Source organism: Protopterus annectens, chromosome 1.part0, assembly GCF_019279795.1.
Source record: "Protopterus annectens isolate FY-2018-M chromosome 1.part0, PAN1.0, whole genome shotgun sequence".
Lineage (NCBI taxonomy): Eukaryota > Metazoa > Chordata > Ceratodontiformes > Protopteridae > Protopterus > Protopterus annectens.
The window spans coordinates 1,451,780,389-1,451,793,236 of NC_056725.1; positions in this window are offsets into that span (position 1 = coordinate 1,451,780,389).

Below are 12,848 nucleotides of genomic sequence, written 5' to 3' on the forward strand. Positions count from 1 at the left end.
AGTGGGCACGGAGGGTAACCCGTCAACAGGTCCGGGCCGTGGTGCATAAGGAGCTCGATCTGGAGTATCAAGAGTGGCTACACCAGCTTGAGGGCTGAGTGGCGCTATTAGATGGTGAGCCTGTCCCTCCTACACAGCCCACAGCACAGCCACCTTTGGGGCCGTGAAGGTGCAGTGGTGACTGCCCATGAGTGGGGACCTCAGTCCCACTCTTTCCAGTTGGGGGCTCATGGACTTGCGACTTCCAAACACCCCTCCCCGTCCAAGGTGTTTATCTCCCACATGTGTCATATACCGGCCCTGTATGCATCTTGTGTCTCTTGTCTGTTAACCTACCAAACCTACATCCCCAAATATACCTACTACCCCTCCCCAACATCCCACTCTCACCTGAAAAAAAAAGGGCAATCTGGTCCCACAAAAAAATCTCACCCCATACATAGCTGTCAATTCACACACGTCCACTGGACACAAGTAATCTGGTCTAATTGGCATCACAAAGAATATATGTAATCCTCACCCCTCTTCCACGGATTTGAGGGTTCAAATGTATCAGCAAATATAGTGTATATGCACAGCTGTTGCTGTAGAAGAAATGGGCAGTCATGGACCTTTCCTATACCCTTCCTGCACATGCCTAGCTATTTTCCCTACTGGCTTTCCCTCTTTGTGCCCCATTTTACACCACTTTTTCCTTTTCTTTTAAAGGAATATGTGTGGCTGTAAGTGGCAATAAGCACTGTTAAGCAGCAGGTTTGCGCAGGGGTAAGCTATGCCTACACAGGTTGAGAAATTCGAACACCGAATGTAAGAAAACATAAGTGGTGGTTGGCAGTACTTACCGTCATGCAAACTCACACAAACCTGTGTCCAACTGCTTAAAAGTGCCTTAATCACTCTGTAGCCAACGTCCCATGTTCTGCCCAACAATAAAATAAACTGCCTCTCCAAGGCTCAAACCCAGGACCCTGCACTCCATCCACAAAGTGATTGCCCACTAAACCATGGCAGATACACAAAATCTGAAGTTTTCACAAACATATCATGCAGCACAATCAGTCAACCGTACAGGAAATGTATTATTATCAAACCACATAACCTGTTAATGAAAGAAGTCTGGACAAAGTATGCCACACTGTGTGTACAAATAGGGATTTATGTCAACTAATGCTCTGATACACTTAAAATGCTGATAGTTACACAGTTATATGCATTAAAACACATATGTAGAAGGAGATGAAGTCTGAAACACAAAAGTGTTGCCACTAGTTACTGACTTCAATGTTGCGATCATCCATGACAATTGCCAAGTGAATAGCCGAACATGCATGGACATATGGAATATATATATATATATATATATATATATATATATATATATATATATATATATATATATTAATGTATGACTCACAAATAATCATATAACATCAATTGTATATAGCTACATACATATGTTCATATGTATGTATAGTATATATATCTATATACATATATCTATATATATATATATATATATATATATATATGTGTGTGTGTGTGTGTGTGTGTGTGTGTGTGTGTGTGTGTATGTATATATATATATATATATATATATATATATATATATATATCTAGAGATACATATATATAGATATAGCCATAGGAGATATATATAGGTACATACACATATATACACACATAAAAGCTACCAGTAGCCATACATACGTAGAAGTAGTGTGGAAGTACTGGATGAAGTATATCCCTCAGCCACAAGCCCTTCAACTGGCACCTGTGAAATGTGGAGTGTGGCAACCATTCCCACCAATGAGAATACTGACATTAAACATATACCCACCCACAATTCAAACGACATGACGCGACACAGGTATGCATACACAGATAACCTTTATTCCTGTACTATACAATAATGTATGCCAGTACTGGCACCACATAAGGTTTGAATTATGTAATCAGTCATGAATGTAAGGCCCCCACAAAGCAGTAGATGCAAGCAATGTGTATATATACCATACTATGCTGTCCAGGCCAAGGCCTTCAATTAGTACAACAGTAGAAACAGGTTTTGCCTTCAGGATACCTAACAATCAACAATTACAGATGTAGTTCAGCAGTCTTCAATTACACCCTGTAGTCATGCCCTAGGGGGAAAAGTAGCACATGTGTTAATGTCACAGTATCTTGTACATAACATCGCTTAACCTAACATCTCACTATCATACTAAATAAACCTCGTTTTAACAGTTATATCTCTGAAAAGGTGCCATAGCCTAGGTTAATGGCATAGACCCCCCCCCAATAAAAGGCTGTACATGGGCAAGGAACAGTGTGTGCCACATATTTACCTCTGGAATGTACAAAGGCAAATATGTATTCTCCAGTTGTTGCCCCCATATATGTATACTTGGCCCAACAGTTGGTGTGGGAGGCCATGACATGACTGGGATGATAGCAGTAATGCTAGCAGTAAGTAATAATAGGCCATTACCTAACAACCCTTCCTGTATCACAGCAGGACAAAGACTGGCATATATGTGGAGGACAGAGGCACGAACATAGGGCCATATTTGCATTATTGCTGTTACACACCCTGGAAATTGCCAGCATTACAGGATTCGTTGCAGCACACCCTTATTCAGGATTATAACATTGAAATACAAATGGATTTAGCCATGTTCTAATAGCACTCAACAGACAGAATGCTACAGATATATCTGGGACAATACCTGTGTGGAGCACAGACAAAACCTAACAGCCAATCCCCCTGGTATCATATGGATAGGCCCACAGTTGAGAGCTATGCAGACAGACAACATTCCATGAAAAAGTACCATGTACACAGAAACCCTGTAAGAACTGCAAGATACATTGCACACAACAACACTACTCATGCTGTCTGTAGGACTGGAACCTTACCCAAATGTGGATTTGGCCTGTGTCTGCAGGTTCTGCTGTAAGAGGTATTGCTACCTGCTGTCTATAACACTGATGTCCACACACAGGATGGATGTCATCCATACTGTAAAGGTGAAGGGACAACGCCCACAGAAGGCAGCAATTTATAGTACAGGGTTGCCATGACAGTGGTTATCTGAAGTACTACACAGCAGGATGTATGCAATTAGCAACTGGTGGACACTGACTGGTTCAGAGGCCACCACCTGATCATGTGCAATACCAACGAAAGCATGCTGCAATCTGTTTAATCCAGCTCAATCCCTCTACTGGAGAGACTGAGAGAGAGAGAGAGAGAGAGAGAGAGAGAGAGAGAGAGAAAAAAAAAAAACTTCAAGAAAGTTCAAAAAGCTCAGGGTTGTGTTACAGCGGGAACAACATAACAGGTATGTGAAACAGATATGCATTTACTGGCATGTAGTATATGAAATGGAATAATAGGATGTATACAGTGAAAGGATGTATATGTGCCATCAGTACTTGGTTCCTGTAATGATGTTGTGCTCAACAACTGCTCTGAACAGTAGTGTCAGTCCCTGTGGGCAGTGGGACATACCTGCCAAATGTGCAGACCAGCAGTGAATGGCAAAGATGTGACCCATGATATCTGTGTTCTGTAAATTACTGTGGCCAACGGCTGGTGGGGGTATTAATACTGCCGTCATAGACACATGGGTCAGAGACCACACCACCTGCAGGACAGTCATGTTAAAGTGTAGCATAGCATGCCCGACTGCCATAGCAGTATAATAACCTTATCTAATGTTTGTCACCATATATACCTCCCTAATGTTAGTCTATGTTCACATGTGATACCTGTCTGTGTTGCAGCTAGGCTGAACAGTTCAGCTGTGAAATAAAGAGGGTACAAGAGTGTGGTCCAGATGTCCATATGCACCCCACATACAGATATATATATATATATATATATATATATATATATATATGTGTGTGTGTGTGTGTGTGTGTGTGTAATACATATTCACAGCTGTGTATGTGTACAGAACCTTGGACAGTTATACAATCATATAGGTATATAAACAACACAAAATGATATCTACACATACATGCATATATGTATATATATATATATATATATATATATATATATATATATATATATATATATATATGTGTGTGTGTGTGTGTGTGTGTGTGTGTGTGTATAGATATATATAAATATATATATGTATATATGTATATATATATATATATATATATATATATATATATATACATATATATATATATATATACATATATATATATATATATATATCAATGTCAATACATTCCCCCTGCCATGACATTTGTGACAGAACATCACACATCAATACACAACATACCTACACACCAGTGCATGGCTGCAAGATGGAGTGTGGAATGTGGCATGTATCCAATGTTGGGAACACATTGCAATTGTATGAGATGGTGGGATATATATATTGAAGGGTGTTAGGCAGATATTGGTATGTAGGTCTGGTTGGGTGACAAACAAGACAGTATACAGGGCTGGTATATGACACATGTGGTGGTTAAACACTGTGGACAGGTTGTTACATTTGGAATGTGGAGGCCATTGAGCCCCCACATGGGAACAAAGGGAACATGGTGCCCACCCATGGACAGTCACAACAGCATCGACATGGACATAAAGGTGCCTTGACTGTGTGCTGGGCAGGAGGGACATACATGTTGAACCTTGTGTATGTGTACTGCATGCCTCCAGGTGATGTAGCACATACCCCATGTCTCTATGGAGCTCCCTAAACACAATACCTGTGACCTAACTGGGTGACAGACACATGTCTGTGTGTGCTCCATGGGGGTACATTATCCTCTGAGGTGGTTCCACATGAAGGTAGTGATGGAAAAGTAGATAGTGAGGTTCCATGGTGGGTCACGGGTGTGATGTGGACTGGTAACATGTGCACATTAGGTTGGATTGGTGTTCCTGCTGGCAAATAACCCCTACACATACTGGTGTGTAAGTGTCATGGAACATATGTGGGCTGTAATATTCCACACAATCCCAGAACTTGTCCAACAGCATGCATAGATATCCCAAATACCACAGAATGGCAGATGTGTAGCAATCACATAGCAGGCATACCACATGCATATGTGGAAACATAGTGGCAGTGACAATGGCATGCAGGTGAAATACCCTGTAACAGCCCAGCAACTCTGGTGTCCCCACAGGGAGCATGTCTATAACCACATATCAGAAAGTGTTGTACAATGCAATATATGGCCCAATGGTACACATACCGGGCACATACCACTAGCGTAGTGTGAACATTATGTTGGAGCTGATATGGTGGTGGGAGACTGATATGTGTATTGTATTATGGTAAATTTGACATATGAGTTGCTCAGACATATTTCTATCATTATGTCTTTCAGGGAGTATGGCACACCCAAGGAATCCTGCCTACAGTACCACTGAGGAGGAGATTATAATCACCAGCATCATCCACAGCTATCAGCTGTTGTTGTCATGGACAAGCCAGGACCAGCAGGAGAGAACAGCCATATGGACTGATGTGGTCTGCAGGGTGAATGAGGTGGGGATGCACAGCCGTACTTATGAGCAGGTCCATCACCATTGTAGTGACCTGCCCTGCCAAGTACGTTGCCATGCCGCTGCCGTGTGGGGTGACCACCTAGCAACAGGAGGGGCCATAACATCCATCCCCCCTCACCAGAGTGGAGGAGCTGCTCATGAGCCTGGTAGCACATGCCCGCCTGCAAGAGCTACAGACTTATACAGTCATGGAGGTGGGTGTTACTCACACACCAGACATGAAGCATGCAGGTAAGGTTCCAGGGAATATCAGTAGAGTACTGTAGTGTATGCCTCTGTAGAGGTAGACCATGCATATGTGAGATGTGGGGTATGTTGCTGTGTAGCACTGATAAACAGTAATGCATAATCTGTAGTATTGTGGACTTCAACTGCAGTTGTACTGTAATATTGCCGCACAACTGTGGCCACTGACATCAACTCCATCCATCTCAATGTAGGTACCTCTGGGATACCAACAAGGCAGCGGCCAGATGCCGGTGAGTATGGTTTAAGGTTATGCTTGGCAAGTCACTGTGCATATCATAGCTAAGGTGTAGGCCATGTACACATCTAACACACCTACCCATAATGCATGCTGTACATGTGCACTGACACAGCACACACCCCACTAATGGGAATATCAGCCTCAAAAACATGCAATACACAGTCCATCTCAGACAACTGTGGCTACACTCCAGTGCACATTGCCCTGGCACAACTGACATCTGCCCAACATACACAGCTATGTCATAGACAGAGCAGTTGAACATGCTACATATAATGACATCCCACTCCCTCTGCTAACACATGCTCCAGGGTCCTAAACTTCATCAACACATTTCAGAGAACATACTGGTGGGATAGAGACCTGTCCTAGGGAATCCCCACACTCTGCAACAGACTATCCATACATGTCAGGTAATGCTACTCATTGCCCCTCTTTACAGAAACACTTGGCAATTGGATGGGAAATGTGGAAATCACCCTATGTAGCATGTCTGTGCCACAGCCTGACAGGGGCACAGGGGAATAACATTAGTGGGTGGTGCATGGCTGGGAATGCCTGTGGCTAGACTTATGTAGGCCCCAGGACCAATGGACCAGTACTCACCTATGAACCTATGTGTACCACAGGCAACATCAGCCAGGGCTCAGTCATGGTCAATAATGGTCTCTACACTCACCATAGGTACAGTACATTGTGTCTGTGGTCAGTCTAATGGTAGTCTATCACTCATACACACACCACTGATGATGACATATGTGAATACACATCAAGCATTCACTAAACACATGTCCACATGTGATCCAGGAACACACAGAGGCTGTGGGCAGCAGCGGAAACAAAACTGACACACAGATACACATCCTGCAATGGTTTGTACACCTGTGAGGTATGGTGCACAGTACATGCCAGGGTGCTGAACAGATGCACAGCAATGCTGTGGACATGGGTGCAGTGAGTTCCAGGGGGAGGGCCATCACCTACAAACAGAAGCCATGCATCACAGTCATGTATAACGTTGGTAACAGGGATTGACTACAGTTGCACTGCATGCTGTTGAGCCCCACATGTCCTGCATGCTGACGTGTGTAATTACAGGTATGTATGTGATACTGTACTGCACCATCACCTGCTGTTGTGTGTGTTATGGGGTTGCGAGAGCTGTCTGTAGGTGCTGTCTGGTGGAGTGTATGGGTTGCCATGTATGTTGACTGCATGTGTGTATGTCTGTGTGTGTCGCCATGTCTTCACACGTGTGTGTGTGTGTGTGTGTGTGTGTGTGTGTGTGTGTGTGTATGTACTGTTTAGCGATGTTGTACAGGTCGTACAGTCTGTTCCCTGTTTTTCCCCTCACAGGTGGCAAGGTGGGGCTGCCCCCCCCCCCGCAGGGAATCTGATGTCACTGATACAGACAGTGACCATGAAGATAGGTGTGTTGAGGCATAGAAAGGGCCGTCAGGGGCTTCCACTAGGCCACCAATTGAAAACTCACACGTATCCACCCCATCCACACACAGTCACACTGCCTCTACATACCTTATCACCACTGGCCTTAGCTGAGGGACAGCCTACGGTTGGCATTGGCCAGGGCAGTGTGGTATCTATGGCACATGTGTCAGGACACAGCAGCCATAGCCAGATGTCTGGCAGGGTATCATATAGGCAGATGTTTAGGGGTGCTCGTCGGAGCACTGCTGGTCTTCATGCCCCTGGTAGATGTGCCACATCTATTTCAACCGCACGCATATTCCAGACTGTCATGGAGGCACAGGCATGAATGGAACAGTACACCAGGCAGGGTCTAAGGGCACAGAGGGCTCATCACAGCTCTATAACTGACAGCATCCATGACCTAGCATGTGCCATCTGTAATTACACCAAGGTCATGGATAGACGGTGGGGTGAGACATTGGATCTCATCCACAATGTCATCTCCATGCGTCAGGACAGAGTGGGATGGTTGCGACAGCCATGTGGACGTTTGCCAACAACATCAGCAGCTGGAGGTCCCCTTGGATGTCTAACCAGTCACAGCCGCTCCCATAGTGGCAGTACCAGCCCCAGCACTGTGTGGGGGGTGCTGTCCACAGACCATCATAGCAGACCACGTGCACGTTGCCCTGGCTAGTCCCAGGAGGGACATGGATCCAGTGGATGTCTGCCAAACTCAGTGGACAGTACTCAGTCTGGCTTTGTACCTGATATTGCCTGTAGCACCCCTGTCAGTCACAGGTCCCATGTCCGTGGCTGGAGATGGTGAACTGCAAACCCTGCCAGGTACAGTCTGCAGCTGTCCCACAATTCCCCTGTATAGTGCAGCCACATGCAGGAACTGTGTGCATGCAGACACACACACATAAACAACGAACCTAGGGCAACCACATACCTGCATAGACAACATCACCAGTGGCCCATAACAATACTCAGCCCCCCCACTCACACACATGTTGTCAATTGTATGGCTCAGCCTAGGCCTCTAGCAAACCAACAACACACCCTGTGCATATGATGATACCTGTGCCACTCCCTGACATCCGTAACATTGATGCAGGAACAGGCTAACATGGTGCTGATGCACAGGCTGACTGTACAACAGTGTAGCAATGGAATTATGTGTAGCATGTTGTCAGCAGAAATGTCAAATGCTAATATCTTGGAAGGTGTAGCTGTGCAGTAATGATGCATCATAGCTGTAATTAACAATGTTGTATTGTTGTCACCAGTATCTATTCTGATTGTGTTGTGTTTGTCCATGTGCCAAATGGCTAATGGGTGTAGTGGTGTCAGCAGGCCTTCTACAGTGGACACCAGTAAGTGTAGTGGGTGGTACACATGCCATGGCTAGGTACAACACACAGTACCTTTGGTTTGGATGCAGTAAAGGTACAAGACTGTACACATGGAGGTATGTCCCCATGCAGGTAACACATCTGTTGCACATGTAATCCCACCAAGACAGGATAGGCACAGCCACACAGTGCTATATATGCAGTTTGCAATGTGGATAACATTGAACATGCTAACAGCAGGGTGTATGTCTCTCTCCCCACTCTGTTGTGATCCTCACCTAAGTAACATGTGTGTGCCAATGCCGGTGGCATAGCCCTACCCTTAAGAGGGTGTGAGGTGCTCAACTACTGTGAATAGTGTAAACAACAACTAACAACCTGATTACATACACTGTACAGTATTACAGACAGCTATATGGGGGAATAGATGCAATAGTAACTGCAATTATGACAGTTGTGTCCACAACAGCCACACCCAGTGAGTTATAGTAACCCCAGTAGTGCTGCACACCTCAACAGTGTGGAGGAGGGCATTGACGCATATATGACCTGTGAAGGACTGTATGTCCACAGGATGGCACCTGTGGTATTTTGGCATATGCCAAGCAGTGCTGGTGGAAGCATATTCTGTGAAAAGAGGTAGATCCCTTAACAACTACACACATTCCTACAAGTTGGATGGTGTACAAAAGCCTGCTATGATCTACATAGGCATTGTGCACCTCCTAACCATCATCTACATCTGTCATGATTGGGTAAAGGGGGTATACCAGGTTCAGGTTGTATTCTCTGCTTTTGACAAGTCCAACATTGGCGGGGTCCCATGTGTTGAGATTACTAGTGACATTGGCCATGTGTTCATTGTTGATATGTTCCATGTCCCTGCAGACCAATGTCATCAGGTTACTAGATGATATTTCCCAGCTGACATGGTGGGTTTGTGGTGATCCCTGCCAACATTGGTGAATCCATTGTCAGGTGTAGGGCTATTGGATCATATGAGGGATCCCAGTTACTTAATGCACCTGCCCAGGGGGTTCCCCCAAGCATGACATGTCTCTTGACTGTACTGCATGATATGTTACTAATGCCAGCCTTACATCCTACAGGTGGGATGGAGTACTGTTAACATGTACTGCCCTTGTCGTGTAGAGTCCTGCTTGTAGGATCTGCTAAGGTTGGTATTGTATTGCAGGCCAGACGTATTTGGCTGGGGCAGGAGAATACCTATCTGTGCCAGATGTATGTTGTTTGGGTCTCTCAAACCCATCAATGATGCATGTGAACATATATGTTGTGGTTACGTTCCCAGTTCCATCTACAGATGTATGTTCATATATACATATATTGATATATATGTGCTCACCTTTGACAGAGAGACAATCATTCCTTCGAATGGCCCTTTCTGCAAACCAAAAGGACTAACCTGTCATTTCTTACTGCACCACAGTTAAAAACACTGCAGCTCTAAAGGCACCTTCGCTGACTCTCGAACTGTAATTTGGAATACATATCATAATGCCGGCGGGGGGGGGCATGACTCCCTGCATCCCTCTGTGGGGGATTGGGACCCCACAACCCCCCTACAGTGAAATACAAACTCTTAGTGTGTACTACAGTGGGGATAGGCAATTATTACCCATCCCCACTATAGTGGCATCTGCAACCAAATTGCCTAATCTGCAATGAACAAATGCATAGTGACATTTGCTCATTGCACATTCAGTGCATGTATTGCAAGATTGTGCAATGCTGAGAACATACTTTTGGCCTTTCAGCTTCCGGACACATGGATTTCTCCCTTTGAAAGTGAGCCATATATATGCTGACATATATGCATTCCTAGTGCTATATATAATGTGGACATGTGGATATATATATATATATATATATATATATACACACACATATATATATATATATATATATATATATATATATATATATATATATTTATTTATTGGCTCATATATATATGTCTATACCTATGTCTACATATATAAATATGTTATATCCATTTAAATATGAATATATATATATATATATATATATATATACATATATATATATATATATATATATATATATATATAATATATATATATATATATATATATATATATATATATATATATACAAACAAATACATCTAAATGGCAGAATACATTCCCTGTAGTGTTGTATACCTGGTCTGGTATGTGAAAACATCAAGATTATATATATTTGCTATGGCTTAGTGGTAAATCACTTTATGTATAATATGCAGGGTGCTGGTTTCAAGCCTTGCAGGAGTTGTTTATTTTGTCACTGGGCAGAACACACAGACCTGCTTACAATTGCTTTAAGGTGCCTTAATCACTCTATCCAATGGGCCATGTTCTGGCCAGCAATAAAATAAACAGCTCTTGCAAGGCTCAAACCAAGAATCCTGCATACCCTAGATAAAGTGATGTACCACTAAGCCATGACAGGTACACAGATTTTCACTGTTTCAGAAACATATCAGCCAGTCCTGTCATGCAACAATACAGAGAATGTATACCAACAATCTGCGTGTGTAACTATATTGCAACCTTAACAGATACAACATACCCATACATGTATAGTTATACGTATATATAAATATATATGTTGTTTTACTAACTCTATATACATATATATATCACTATCTATGCACATATACCTATATATCTGATAGCAGATAAATATATCTATATAGGTATATATGGCCATACATCTGTAGATAGCAATTGCAGATTAACAAATACAACTATGTCCACATGCACCGTTAATGGGGTTGAGAGGCCCCACACACTATACCTCTTGTACAAATAGGCATCCCCCCACAGCCAAACACATGCACCCTGCAATACACTACCTAGTACAGTCTGCCTCCCATAGGACATATGTAGGTTCATAGGTAGGTACTAGGCTATTAGCCCTAGGGCCTTTATAAGCCTAGCCAAAAAGGTACCCTTGCTTTTGCCACCCAAAAAAAAATATTTTCCTGTGCCCCTGTTGAGCAGAGCCACATAAGTGATCCATGGGATGAATTTCCTATTTCCCATCCAATCATCAAGATTTTTCTTGAAGAGTGCTAATGAGGAGCTCTGTTTGACATAGATAGGTAGTCTGTTCCAGAGTATGGGAAGTCTCTGGGACAGGAATCTATCTATCCAGCATGTTCTGTTTATTGTGGTGACAAGGTTTAGGTCCCTAGAGCATGTAGCTCAGAGGGATTGGGATTTTTTTAAGTGGAGCATGCCCAACAGCTCTGGGTTTGACATAGCTTTGTGTGTTAGGCAGAGATTGCCTCTGAGTAGGCGATATGCGACGGAGTAAAGCTGGAGTTTTTTGAGATGGTCTGTGTAGGGCATCTGTTTGAGGTCAGTAATCTTCTTTGTGAGATATTTCTGTGGCCTTTCCAGTTGTTATAGATGTCTTGTGAGGTTTATACCAAAAGGGGCGTTGTACTCTAGAATGGGTCTAATGAATATTGAGTAGAGGGGAACAATGACTTCTTTTTTTCTGGATGAGAAACCTTTTGTGATGAGGTGAGCCACATAGAAGGATTTCCTGACCACTGTGGCAATGTGATTATCAAAGGAGAAACTACTGTCCACCTGTGTCCCAAGGTCGCTTATCACACTTTTGGCATTAAGTAGACTATCACTTATGTGGTAGTTCATGGGTACAGAGTTTTTTCCAAAGGGGATGACAATACACTTTTTGGCACTGAGCTACAGGCCATGGCTTTGACACCAGGCATCTCAGTGAGGCCCTTTTGTAGTATGTCCACATCGTTAGGAGTTTTGATTATGGCTCCTAGTTTGCAGTCATCTGCAAACATTGTTAGCCAAAGACCTTCTGTGTTAGCCTGTACTTCAGAGAAGTAGATACCAAACAGGAGAGGACTCAGGACTCAACCCTGTGGTACTCCACTTGTCACTGGTCTGAAGTCGGATTTGGAGTCTGCTACTTTCACAGTGTGGGTTCTGTCCATGAGCCAGTTGGCATCCCATCTTGTGAC